This window comes from Bos grunniens, chromosome X, assembly GCF_055505025.1.
Source record: "Bos grunniens cultivar Pamir isolate PY7600 chromosome X, Bosgru_T2T1.0, whole genome shotgun sequence".
Taxonomy (NCBI): Eukaryota; Metazoa; Chordata; class Mammalia; order Artiodactyla; family Bovidae; genus Bos; species Bos grunniens.
In genome coordinates, this window is record NC_141194.1 from 75,175,467 (window position 1) to 75,189,702 (window position 14,236).

General features: G+C 35.9%; 1 protein-coding gene and 1 non-coding gene across 3 annotated transcripts in view; one reads left to right on the forward strand and one right to left on the reverse strand.

The window, feature by feature from the left end:
• Positions 1 to 13,510, reverse strand: part of HDX (highly divergent homeobox) — a 211,569-nt gene extending 198,059 nt beyond the window's left edge. The window contains exon 1 of one of the 2 annotated variants that reach the window (XM_086386237.1): positions 13,366 to 13,510. The gene's annotated coding sequence lies outside the window, so the exon portion shown is untranslated. The remainder of the gene's footprint in view (positions 1 to 13,365) is intronic. The other variant, XM_086386238.1, reaches the window with a different exon arrangement.
• LOC147340722 (U6 spliceosomal RNA) lies at positions 189 to 295 on the forward strand. The gene has a single exon (XR_015160027.1). It is a non-coding gene; the product is annotated as a U6 spliceosomal RNA (small nuclear RNA).
• Positions 13,511 to 14,236: the final 726 nt, after the last annotated feature.

The following is a 14,236-nucleotide window of genomic DNA, read 5'->3' on the forward strand; positions in this document are numbered from 1 at the left end:
CTCTTTATTCCTCATACTATTCCTTGTTCTATATTTTAATTTGTCTGACACTGAAGGATATACTTCAGCTTTGTTTTGAATATTCTGTTATTGAATATAATTTTTTATCATTTTACCTTTAACTTATGTCTTCATATATAGTTGTCCTATATGTAAGATACAGTTGAGCTTTAAAAATCCAATATGATGTGCTCACTTTAGCAGTACATATATTAAAATTGCAATGATACAAAGAAGATTAACATGGCCCCTGAGCAAGAATGACACACAAATTAGTGAAGCATTCCATATTTTTACAGTAAACTTTAATATTATTGACTATAAACCCCCTAACATTTGGATGAGTCTTAGTATATGAGGAAAAATTGTGCTTGTTTGAACGAATGAAATACATTATATGCCAGGTTATAGGCCAGGTTATATGTCAGGTTCTGTTCTATGCACTGGAGATACAGAAGTTGGGAGAAGAATCTCCTGGAACTGATACTAATAAAGGGATACAGACAATAAAAAATATATATAAGTAAACTATAAAAACATCCAGTATGACAATATGTCTTTAAGCTAGTGTGTTTAGATCACTTATATTTAATATAATTACTAATATGGATGGATTTAGGCATATTATTTTAATAACTGTTTTCTGTTGGTCCTTCTGACTTTTTGTTCTATTTCCCTTTTCCCAGCTTCCTTTTTGTTATCTGAAAGTGTTTTTGGAATAGTTTAGTTCATTGGCTTTTTAGGTACATGTCTTTCTATATTTTTGAAGTGCTTTTTTCACTGACTTTGGTCTCTATAATTTGTCATGAGAAATTCATTGTGTGTGTGTGTTAGTCACTCAGTCGTGTCTGACTCTTTGTGACCCCCTGGACTGTAGCCCACCAGACTTCTATGTCCATGGATTCTCCAGGCAAGAATACTGCAGTGGATTGCCATTCCCTTCTCCAAAGGATCTTCCCACCCCAGGGATCAAACCCTGATCTCCTGCATCATAGCCAGATTCTTTACGATTTGAGTTACAGAAAAGTCTAAAATATGGAACACTTCATGAGTTTGCATGTTATCCTTGCACAGGGAGAAATTCATGGTCATTTTCAAATCTTTGTTTCCCTATATATTTGTGTTTCTCCAGCTGTTTTCAACACGATACATTTGATTTTTAGCAATTTTATTATAATATCTGGTCATGATTTCCTTTGAGTTTAACTTGTTTCAAGGGATCTTGAATCTGTACATTTTTATCATTCTTATGTGTTTTGTAGAGTTAATTCACTAGTGCAGTCATTCAGACTAAGTTGTTTTTGGTTTTGTTTCCTTTTCTATCTTTTTTTGGCCTTGTCATGTGACATGTGGAACTTCCCTTCCCAGAGATCAGACCCACATCCCCTGCATTAGAAGTGCAGAGTCTTAACCATTAGACCACCAGGGAAGTCTGGAGGTTTATTCAAAGGAAGAATTTTAATGATAAAGTCAATTTATTTAATAAAGTGTTCAGTTATTGTATTTCTTCTCAAACAAGATTTGATAATTTCTGTCTTTCAAAGAATATGTACATTTACTTTAGGTGGTTGACTTTATAGGCAGAAAATTAATGGTCCATTAGTATTTTTTAAAGTTTTTTTATTTATTTTTAATTGGAGGATAATTGTTTTACAATATTGTGTTGGCTTCTGCCATACAACAACATGAATCAGACACAAGTACATATAAATTTTCTTCCTCCTGAACCTCCTCCCTATCCCCCACCCCATCCCGTGCCTCTAGGTTGTCACAGCACTGGATTGAGCTCCCTGTGCCCATAGAGCAGCTTCTCACTGGCTATTTTACACATGGTAGTGTATATGTCAGTGATACTCTTTCAATTCGTCCCATCCTCTCCTTTTCCCACTATGTCTAGTCTGTTCTCCATATCTGCATCTCTATTCCTGCCCTGCAAATAGGTTCATCAGTACCATTTTTCTAGATTCTATATATGCATTAATATATGAAATTTGTTTTTCTCTTTCTGACTTACTTCACTATGTACAACAGACTCTAGGTTCATCCATCTCACTACAACTGACTCAAATGCATTCCTTTTTATGGCTGAGTAATATTCCAAATTATTTATCTATTCATCTACTGATGGACATCTAGTTTGCTTCCATAGTAGTTTTACATTTGTCTCTAGAATTGCAATTTGGATCTTCTGTGTAATAAGAGTTTGATCTTTTAAAATTTGGGAGAATGCAAAAAATTAAGCACAACACCAACAGGCATGGCATCCATGTATGTAGATTTATTGTTGTTTAGTTCCTCAGTCATGTCCAACTCTTTGAAACCCCATGGACAGCAGAATACCAGGATTCCCTGTCCTTCACTATTTCCCAGAATTTGCTCAAACTCATATCCATTGAGTTGATGATATAGATGTCTCTGTATAATTTGTTAATGTAAATTTAATGTTGAAAATTAAAGGATATTATATTACAGCAGAGTTCTATTAAAAACTAAGTTGTTAAATAGTGTTTTATTTAACAAATTTTATTAAAAATGCAATAATGAATTGACACTTTGAACTTCATGAAATTTGAATACAGGCAAAAGAATTGCTATGGCAAATCTGTTCTCAGAAGCTCTCACTTTAATCTATCATTTACATTTAATGATCCTCATCTTTACAAACAGCAGTTTTCTATTTAGCTATTTTATAATTAACTTTTCAGAATTTGCAAATATTGCAAAAAAAATACATTTCATCATCTTCTAAGCATGAAGTCAAGTAACAGGCATTGCATCTATTCAAAGACTATGAAGGGATATTCTTTATTTGTTTATTGGGCTATAACTACTGAAATGCATTGTACACATCTCTTATCTTCCATTTTAATAGAGATATAATTGGCCTCAATCACTAAGATAGACATATGAAAGAGGAAATTTTAACAATCTATATAATTTTCACAGGACATGAAGAAATTGTACACTGATCTCATTTTGAAAAACACTTTAAAATTCTCTACAATTGATGTTAATATTATCCAGTTACATAAAAGTTAAATACATATTCATAGTGACATGGCGCAAATATCAAGACAATATTATGTATACATTGTTCATATAAGTAGATGAAAGGATATATCTACAATGACATATATCTATAGCCACATGTAAATGTTCAAAAAAGTATTGGCAAGTAGATGTTTGATCTCAGATATTTCATCAATTTTAATAATTTGTTAGCTTTTAATGATGCTGCTTTTATCACAAATAATAAAATACCATTAAACTACAAATACCTTATCAATACACTCAGATATCAAAACTCATAACAAAGTAAAAAAGATCAATTTCAAACAGATAACCTGTTGGACAACAGAAGCATAAACAGGGCCTCACCTGGAAAACCGATTTTCCTATTTTCTTCAGCTCTACTTACATACAATCATACAGAATATGTGACCATTGTTACATAGCATCTCCCAATGAGTTAAATACTACCTTGATCCATATATATTTGTTGACTAATTTCTATTCCTTTTTACATTTTTAGCTCCAAGCAAATTGTGCAAGTAAATCATTTCTATCTTTCACCAGTTCATGATAGTGATGCCATTGCCATAAGCCCTGACCATTAACATCTGGTAATTAACATTCTAAATTAAGATTTTTAAATGCAGATTGCATTTTAATTTACTATTGAGGAGAGCTTTATAAAATTTCTCAGAGTTGCACACTGCAAAAGTAATTATTAATGAGTAACTCATTATATTAAAATTATATATCTCTTGAATTCCACTGTACTATGAATTTATCCTTTTTAGTTCTCTCAACCTTTTCTTATCATCTACATAACTCTATCCTACTCTTTCCTAACTCTTTCTCACTCTCAGCAAGAGTTTTCATAGGTAATTAAAATTTGTTTTTAAAATGTTGAAGCCATATTTATTCACTTAAACTAGATAGTCTTTTAATGTTTTGTGAATCAGATTTATATAGTATATATTAAGACTTAAGGGTAGTGTTACCTAGAATCAAAGAGATGAATTATTTGATTTTTTAATATTTCAATTTCTGATTTTACTGCAAAAACTGCAAAGGCTTTGAGGGTAAAAATATACATCCTATTCTTCAGGGAATTTTGAGAAAGGTTTCTCAAAAGACACTGTTTATAACATGTATAGTGTTGAAACAACACACACACACACTTTTAATTCATCAAACAGTGGAAGCATAAATTTATCCCTACAAATAATTTGAATAGATTAAGAAACTGTATAGTAGTTTAAAAGACTCATGGAGTGCAACTCAAAACTGATAGTCACAGGTAAATTCTTTTTTTTTTCTTTTTCTTTAAAAGAGAAAAACAAAAGCAAAAACAAAATCTTTCCTACATTGTCCAAATCTACCTTTGGGTCTCTATTTGAGGAACTCTGTCTTAATGTACTTAACTCATTCCATCAAATGTATTTTAATTGTGATTTATGACTATAAAAGAGTAGTTTTGTCACCATACCTGGTAGAAAGGCTCTGTGTGTGAGTGAATACATGAATCTTATGGGTTTTCTTTTCAAGATTATCAGTGAAATAAAACCCTCAAATTTAAAAATCTTCATAAAACTTGCACACCCCTAAGAACATATCCTTGGAACCCTATGATCTGCAGACTGCAATTTCAGAGACACCACCCTATGTTAAGTCTTTGACATTAAGATAGAAAACTTAACCTATAGCCAAATCATAGATGTATGTACGCTTGAAGAATGGGATAAATAGTAACCCCTAATGATTTTGTTGGCACTGCATTTCTCTTGCTTAGTCATATTTTTCAATTGGATATGAAGCACAACAAACTGTTACATAACAAAGGTGCTGTTGGGTATTCATCACAATTATATTCACTGGTGTTAATCAGACCATATCTGAACATATTGACTATATTATACAAGGTTTGATCATGACCATATTCAGCAATTGTTATTTTACTGCTAATTTGATTCATGTAACTTGATAACAATTTGTAAAAAAATATTCTCAAGGCTATCTAGAAAGTATAGCTTCACCTGTGAATTTTGAGAACACATATTGCTTTAATATATTTTGCAGAGTGAGAAATCAGAGCAAAACTTTTTGCAAAGTAATCCTTTCCTCTCCAAGTCACTGCTCTCAAAAGTTGCCAAAATATAAGTGTAACACCACACACTTTAATTTTTTCATTTAAAATGTATTTCTTAAGCATACACTTGCATATTATAGTGGTATTAATGTACTGTGTTCTGAACATGTCTTAATTTTAAAGTGGTCAAGAGAGTCAAAAGAACAACAGTATTTCTCAATAACATCTTTATTGCTTCTCTTTAAAGGTGAGAGTTAGAAAATGGGAAATGGATGGCAAGAATGGTAATTATTAAAATACTGTTTCCTGAAGAGAACATTAACATAATTTTGACTGCACTTAATGCTTTTTATTAATATATTAATTTAATAACATTAAATTTTAATTAATAAATATAATCATAGATTTTAAAGCTAGGTATTATGAAGATTGTGCCCTCATTTCACAGTTGAATAAACAGGGCCAGACGTGATATTTTACTTTGTTTTACAAAAAATGCCTAATATATATTATAAACACTTTGATGTCTAATTCACTTTATATAATACTTAGCATATTATAAAACACAAAATTATTAAATAAGTGATTTTGAGGATGATATCAACTTAGATATCAACTAAAGGACTATCTTGACTATATCAGTTTGCTAGGGCTGTTATAACAAAGTAGCAAATACTAGGTGGCTTAAACAGAAATTTATTGTTTCACAGTTGTAAAGTCTAGATATCTGTAATCAGGGTGTTGGTAGAGTTGGTTGCTTATGAGGACAGTGAGGGAAAAGATGGGATGTAGGCCTCTCTCCTTGGCTTGTAAATGGCCGTCTTCCTATTTACATGGCATTCTCCCTTAATACTGACTAATTGCTTCTCCCAATAACAAGATTAGACACTGGCTTCCTTTATCAGCCCCAAAGGCCATCAGTTCCTGTGCGGACCCTTACCTCTCTGTATCCCAGTTCCCGGAATCTGTGAATATTTTATGCTCCATGGGAAAAGCGAATTAAAGTTGCAGAAGGAATTAAGGCTGATAATCAGTTGACCTTAAAGTAGAGAGATTATCCTAGATTATTTTAGTGGGCCTAGTGTAATCACAGTTATCTTTAAATCTGAAAGATGGAGGCAGAATGTCAGAGTGATGCAATGTGAAAGATGTGATCAGTCATTGCTGACTTTGAAGATGAAAGAGGGCCACGTGCTAAGAAATGTGGATAGCTCCTAAAAGCTAGAAAAGATGAGGAAATATATTCTTCCTTAGAACTTCCAGAAAAGAAAGCCCTGTTGACATCATTATTTTCACTCAGTGAGACCTGTTTCAGACCATTAACCACCAGAACTGTAAGATAATACATGTGTAGTTTAGAGTCACTGTGTTTGTGGTAATTTATTACAGGAGCAAATAGAAAACTAATTCAGTTCCTCTTGAAGATATTAGTGACAATGACCTCAATAAAGCTATACTCTTCTGTAACACTGTTGACAAGTCAAGTAATTAGGGTACATAACATTTCAATAGTAAAGTCATTACTATCAACAAAGTAAATGGATTCTTTCAGACTTTTAACAATTTTACCCATCACATAGGTGTAGCTATCTTCTCAATGAGATAATGCTGTCTCTAGAATGGAGCAAAACTGATGCATATTAAACAGATAATACTTTGATTATATATTACTTTACACATGTGAAAATGGACAAAAGGAAGTTCACTTTTTTCTATGATTATCAGCTCTTAAAAGTTTAGGTTGTACAGGAATTCATATTTCACTTTATAACAGTGTTTGTTAGACTTTGACATGCATGGGAATCATGCAGGGATCTTATTAAAATGCAGATTCTGATTCGGTAGGTCCTGGGTGGAGCCAGAAATTCAGCAATATTCTAAGAAATTTCCAAGTGATGCCCATGCTACTACTCCATGGAACACACTTTGAATAGCAAGGATTTAATAGACACAGAAGCACCAAACCCTACCAGAAAAGTAAACTGGCTCTTTGAAGTGAAGTGAAGTCACTCAGTCATGTACGACCCTTTGCAACCCCATGGACTGTAGCCTACCAGGCTTCTCTGTCCATGGGATTTTCCAGGCAAGAGTACTGGAGTGGGTTGCCATTTCCTGCTCCAGGGGATCTTCCAGACCCAGGGATTGAACCCAGGTCTCCTGCATTGCAAGCAGACGCTTTACCCTCTATCCACCAGGGAGCATCTCTTAAGAATTCACTGGTGATAAGAGTGAGCCTCTAAGTTCTAATCAAAATGCTTGACTTATTATTTTCATAACACATGCATATTAAAAATTCAATAACTTCATGTTGTCTTAGAATAGTGAGGATGAGTCAGGGCTGAACATTCTATACCTAATGTAACACTGCCCATTAATGTAGAATATATTTCTTCTACCACAGTTTACAATTACTTAGATCTTGTCCAACTGTTTCTCTGTTGAGGGGATTTCAACACAACAAACAATTGGTTTATGAATGGGAAAAGCTACTCAGAGAATGAGTCTCAGAAAATTACTCTCCTAATTGGCATAGCTATTTCATCCATTTCATACTGTGGAGAAAGGGAAATGTATTCCCAATTGAATGCAGAGTTCCAGAGAATAGCAAGGAGAGATTAGACAGCCTTCTTAAGTGAACAGTGAGAGAAAGAGAAGAATACAGTAAAATAGGAAAGACTGGAGATCTCTTTAAGAAAACCGGAAATACCAAGGAAATATTTCATGTAAAGATAGGCAAAGGACAAAAACGCAAGGACCTAACAGAAACAGAAGAGATTAAGAAAAGGTGGCAAGAACACACAGAAGAACTTTACAAAAAAAGATCTGCATGACCCAGATAACCACGATGGTGTGGTCACTCACCAAGAGCCAGACATGCTGGAGTGTGAAGTCAGGGGGGACTTAGGAACCTTTACTACAAACAAAGCCAGTGGAGGTGATGGAATTCCAGCTGGGCTATTTCAAATCCTAAAAGATGATGCTGTTATAGTGTTGCACTCTTTACGCCAGCAATTTTGGAAAACTTGCAGTGGCCACAGGCCTGGGAAAGTTCAGTTTTCATTCCAATCCCAAAGAAAGGCAACGCCAAAGAATATTCAAATTACCATATAATTGCACTCATTTCACACGTTAGCAAGGTAATAGTCAAAATCCTTCAAGCTAGGTTTCAGCAATATGTGAACTGTGAACTTCCATATGTACAAGCTGGATTTAGAAAAGGCAGAGAAACCAGAGATCAAATTGCCAACATACACTGGATCATAGAAAAAGCAAGGGAATCCCAACAAAAAAAAATCTACTTCTGCTTCATTGACTATACTAGAGCCTTTGACTGTGTGGATCACAACAAACTGCAGAATATTCTTAATGAGATGGGAATACCAAACAACATTACCTGCCTCCTTGAGAAACCTGTTTGCAGGTCAGGAAGCAACAGTTAGAACTGGACATGAAAAAATGAACTGGTTCAAAATTGGGAAAGGATGTATTCTGGGAAATATACACCCTTGATGAAGGGTGTATATTGTCACCCTGCTTATTTAACTGATGTGCAGGGTACATCATGCGAAATGCGAGGCTGAATAAAGAACAAGCTGGAATTGAGATTGTGGGGAGAAATATCAACAACCTCAGATATGCAGATGATACCACTTTAATGGCATAAAGTGAAGAAGAACTAAAAAGCCTCTTGATGAAAGTGAAAGATAAGAGTGAAAAAGCTGGTTTAAAACTCAACATTCAAAAAACGAAGATCATGGTACCTGGCCCCATCACTTCATGGCAAATGGATGGGGAAAAATGTGGAAACAGTCTCAGATTTTTAATTTTCTTGGGCTCCAAAATCAATGTGGATGGAGACTGTAACCACAGAATTAAAAGACACTTGCTCCTTGGAAAAATAACTATGACAAATCTAGACACTGTATCAAAAATCAGAGACATCACTTTGCTGACAAAGGTCTGTATATCAAAGCTATGGTTTTTCCAGTAGTCATGTATGGATGTGAGAGTTAGACTACAAAGAAGGCTGAGCACCAAAGAATTAATTCTTTCAAACTGTGGTGCTGTATAAGACTCAAGAGTCCCTTGGACAACAAGGAGATCAGACCAGTCAATCCTAAAGGAAATCAATCCTGAATATTCATTGGAAGGAATGGTGCTGAAGCTGAAGCTCCAATATTTTGGCCACCTGTTGTGAAGAGCTGACTCATTGAAAAATACCCTGCTGCTGGGAAAGACTGAGGGCAAGAGAAGGGGAGACAGAGGACGAGATGGTTAGATGGCATCACTGACTCAATGGACATGAGTTTAAGCAAACTCCAGGAGATAGTGAAGGACAGGGAAATCTGGTGTCCTGCAGTCCATGGGATTGCAGAGTCAGACATGACTTAGTGACTAAACAACAACAAATTTTATCCATAAAAGACACAATAAGTAGACCAAGCTAACCAAATAAGAAAGTATAATATATAAAGCAATGTATTATTGTAGGATGAAACACCTCAATCTGTCCTTTCACAAAACTCTGTGAAGAAATACTTTCACTAGTGCTTGGTACTTGACAGTAGGAAAAATAATGTATGGGTCTATATGCCTTCTGCCATTGAAGCCACTGGAGTCAAAACAAAGATCCCTTCTCCTAAAACTTGACCTATCTGTTAAAAAAGTTTCATTTCCACTGAGAGAGAAAGGAATATGTCACAGGCATTACAGAATCATAAATAGAGATAAGTCTGGAGAAATTTTACACACACAATGTTTTAAAACAATAAATGAAGATCGGCCTCGCTCTAGCTCTCCAATCTAGAACCTAGTAGTTAAGAGTGAAGCCTCTAGAATGATGCTTGCTTTGAAATACTGGCTCTGCCACTTACTACTTGTATGATTTGGGGCAAGCACAATACACAAATGCTTGTCTGCTTGAGAAAAGTGCCTACACAGGGCATGTAAGTTACATGTTTCCATGGATGTTTTAAGAACCTTAAAGCAAATTTCCCCCAGTTCCAAGGGAAGAGAAGCTAAGAAAATATTTTCCTCAATTTTTGCCTCTCTAAAAAATAACACATTTAAAGATTCTAAGTATCAACCCAGTTGGAGATAAATCTCATGAAAAATGATAGGGGATCAAGAAGGTAAGACAGCTGCTGTTGTAAATTTCTTTACAGATGTCAAATGTAACTTATAGCATCTGATTGGCACAAAATAGCATTTGACTGACACAGTATAATGTTAATTGTTCAGCTGCTATGTACTTGGATCTCTGGTTAATCCAGGCAATTTGGCTACTTGTGGGCACAAAAATGATTCCATTTGCATCGACAGGTTTCAGTGTATTGTCTTGAAATTTTATGCAGGCTAGAAAGGTCCCAGTTGTTGGTGACAGTTTTTGAATATACTAACCTCTCCAGTTCCCTTTGAATGCAGAACATATCTCTCTAGAATTTTCACAGTTTACTTCCAAATCACTATGCTAGATGTAGTATATTCAGACACCACTAGTTTCATGTTTATCAGACTCTACAGTAAAATCAAAATAAACAATTCAATTATTTTTATCCTGTTGGGGATCACAAAAATACATAAAAACATAAAAAATACATTACTACAAAAAAACATAATTCCCTCTGGGAGTAGAATTTTCAAAAAGCAGAATTAATTAAATATTTTTTTAATATTCATAGTTTACTTGACAATAATTTTCAAGTTTACAAGTTATAATAATACCCTTTGAACTGCATTTCATGCATGTTCCTCAACCTCAAACCTTGATATGATATTGGGATGGTGCCTCAAAGTGAAGTAACAAAGCAAAATCTATAGAAAGCCTCCGTATTAAACCACAATCACTTTCATTCAAATAAAATTGAGGTCCATGAAACAATGCAGTTTGAAGCCCAAGGAGTAGGAAAGTGACAGTTGAAATGTTATAAAATAGCAATTATGGAAACCATCACAATGATTAGCTCTGATTCAAGATGAAAACTATCAGTGACAGTCAATGTAAAGCAGCAAATGCAAGAAATCTTGCAATAAAAAGAGTGAATAATTGGTATATTTAAGAGAACTGCATAAAGCAATGTTATCAAAGAGAAAAACAGAAATAGGAAAATGTCTTAGTACTTTTCAAACTGAGAAAATTACAGACAGAACCACTTCTGGGATAATGTTCCTTTGGTCTTGTTTATGAGGACAAAATATATTCACAAGCCACCCAATATATAGAGATATCTGTATTGCATTTTCTTTGACTCATATTGAGGTTTATTCAGTCACTGAAGGGTCCCTTGCTTGACCAATGATGAATAAGTTCCCATGTATACACAGTTCTTTATAACTATATTACTTCATTTCCCAAGAAAGTGGAAAACAAAGACCATATAGCAATAGATATTTCAAATAGTCATCCAGGTACTTTGGATAAAAAAATATATGGTAGATGGCATGGTACCAACTCTTAAGAACAGATTTAAAATCCAGTTGAGGAATTTTGTCTAGCACACACACACAGTCAAAAATTAATGCAGGCTATAAGAAAAGTGGCAAATGTAAGAACTGACACAGGAGTTCTAGAAAAGTTGAGCTTAATAAGAGTTGGATTATACTTAGGATGTACTTATGAGAGGTGTAACTTAAGTTGAGCTTTCAAAGTGGGTAAGATTTGATTAGACAAAGAGAGAGCATCCTAGGTGAAGGGAGTGGTAGTGGTACAAGGAGTGAAGTTCTGTAGGTAGATTGTTCAGGGGTCATTAGGGAGAGTTGTGCACTGAGAAATAAAGATCATGTTCCTGTGGTACAATTAAGTAAGTTTAGGAAGCTCTTTGCAATCCAAGTATACCTGGGCTATGAACAATAGAAAATAAGGAGCCAATAATATTTTGGTGAAGAAAAATGATTTGTTGGAGGAAGTGCTTAAGCCATTAGACTGTCAGGATGAATTAGAAGGCTGGCTGGGAGGCTCCTGAAGTGACTGGATGGACAGTGATGAGAATTTAGACTGCAAACTAAGGGGAAAATGGTAGAAGAGGCTTTCAAAGGAAAACTCACCAGGACTTAATAACCCTTTAACTATGAGAAATGGGGTAAAAATCCAGATTTCTTTATAAAATAGTTAAGAGTTCATGATCAGACCCTGGAGCAGAATTATTAACAATACTATACAATTTATCTACCAAGGAAAGAACAAGGGCAGATAGGCAGGATTGTTCCTCATGTTTGCCCAGTAATATAGTCCCTCCCAATGAAGGGAAGTTGAACAGGGGTCTCTCAAAATAAGATTTGACCTTGGTTCTAAAAGCCGCACAAAGGAAGAAGGGAAAAGGACTTAGCACCAAGCCTGAAACAGAGACCAAAGCTTTATAAGAGGCTTTTTCAAGAAGGAAAAAGAAGACAGGTAAGGATTTTTTTTTTTTTTTTTTTCACTTTGAGTCTCTCCAAACAGTTTAAGTGTCAAACATCACTGAGTGGCACACCTTGAAAACTAAAAGTTGGATTCACTTGAATAGTGTTTTCTCCAAATAGTTTCTCATCTCAATAATTTCTATTCCAAACTCCTCTCCGAGTTCTTTCCATTATTCTAAATCCGATAAGTGAAGATTAAGAATTTGCCTTCCTAAAATTCTCAGGCCCACTTGGGGCTGGATATGCTCTTTCAAAGTAACTGGTAGATTCTTTCCATCAATTAGCGCTTGAAGCATTACAAGGCCAGTTTACCAATCCTTCCCAAATTCTGCTCAGACAGACCTCAGCCCCACCCCCTTCAGATAAAGGAAAAAGAGCATGCGCAAATTCTAAGCCTATTCTCCTAGCCAGGAACTCCTCACCCACCCACACCCCAGCTCCCGCCCCACAAAGGTTATTATTGCGCAGGCGCGGCACCTTCTGCGCGTTCGAGTAGGGCTGTGCGAAATCTACAATCCAGTGAAATCTAGAAGTGGTAGAATTCACCTCTTTCCTTTCTTCCGAGACAGAGGCGCCACTTCCTCTTACTCTGGGGCCAGAAGCGTGTCCCAAACGTCGCCCTGTCTAGAAGCAAAATCCTTCGCTCTCTGCCAGTGTCTACTGTATCCCTTTCATCAGCTCGTTTTTAACCTCATGCTGCCTCTAGGCTTCACTTGGAAGGTAGAAGCAGTTGGTTCCCCCAAAAGCCGCACCAGTCTGTTGGCAGCCTTTTTAGGCCGCTGAACCTCCGTGCCTGGCACTGGGCAGAGCATTAGCTCGGCGCCTTGTTCGCCCTCCTTCACCTTTCACACCCACACATGCAGGGTGCTTACCTCGGGCGTGGTGCGGTCACAGGAAGGAAAGAAGATCCTAGATCAAGGCAGTTCTGGGGCAGGCGTATTCAGCGAGATTTTTCCTGGGTCTTCACTGCCTCCTCAGACAATGAAATCAGCGTGTCCGATCATCAATTCTCATCATGATCGTGACGTCACAAAAGACAGCGGCCAATGGGAGCCCGAGATCAGCTCCGGACAGTCCCTGGCCTCAGCCCAGGACCCAAGAGTGGGTATAGGGGAGGAGAGATAGCTGCCTGCAATGGGGCTGCCTCTCCCGGCACATATCAGCTACATCCGAAGCCAGGTCTCTCAGTACCTATAGCTTCCTGAGTAGAAGTGAACGCCCAGCATCCCTGTGACTATAGTAGTTATATGCCAGCCATTTGAGCAGGTCCTGCCTGGTCTTCCAAGTTGAGATTCGCTTGCAGCAGAATTGTTGCATACTGCCAAAATCAAGTGATCACATACAGAAATATATATATATATATTGTGGTCCGTGTTCAATTGACAAATGTATTGAACATCAGACAATGTTACTGAAATCAAGGTGTCCATTGAGCCTTTAGAGTTTGTGTATTGTTGAAACAAGCCTAAGAGTGAGTGTATTGGTTTATGTCTCCCATTGTTTCTGACAACTGAAGAAATTAAAATTATCGTTTCTGTTCACCTAACCTTAATATCTGTTTTGTTGGAAGTTTGAGTAATCATCATTATACCATAACAGAAAGAAAAAAAACCCTCAAGCTATATGTTACCTGTTAACACACTTGATACACTCCCAAAATATGCTGAGCGATATTGCCACTAGATATACAGAATTCATTGATCTTCTGCCATTATAGAACTTACCATTCATAGATACAGTATG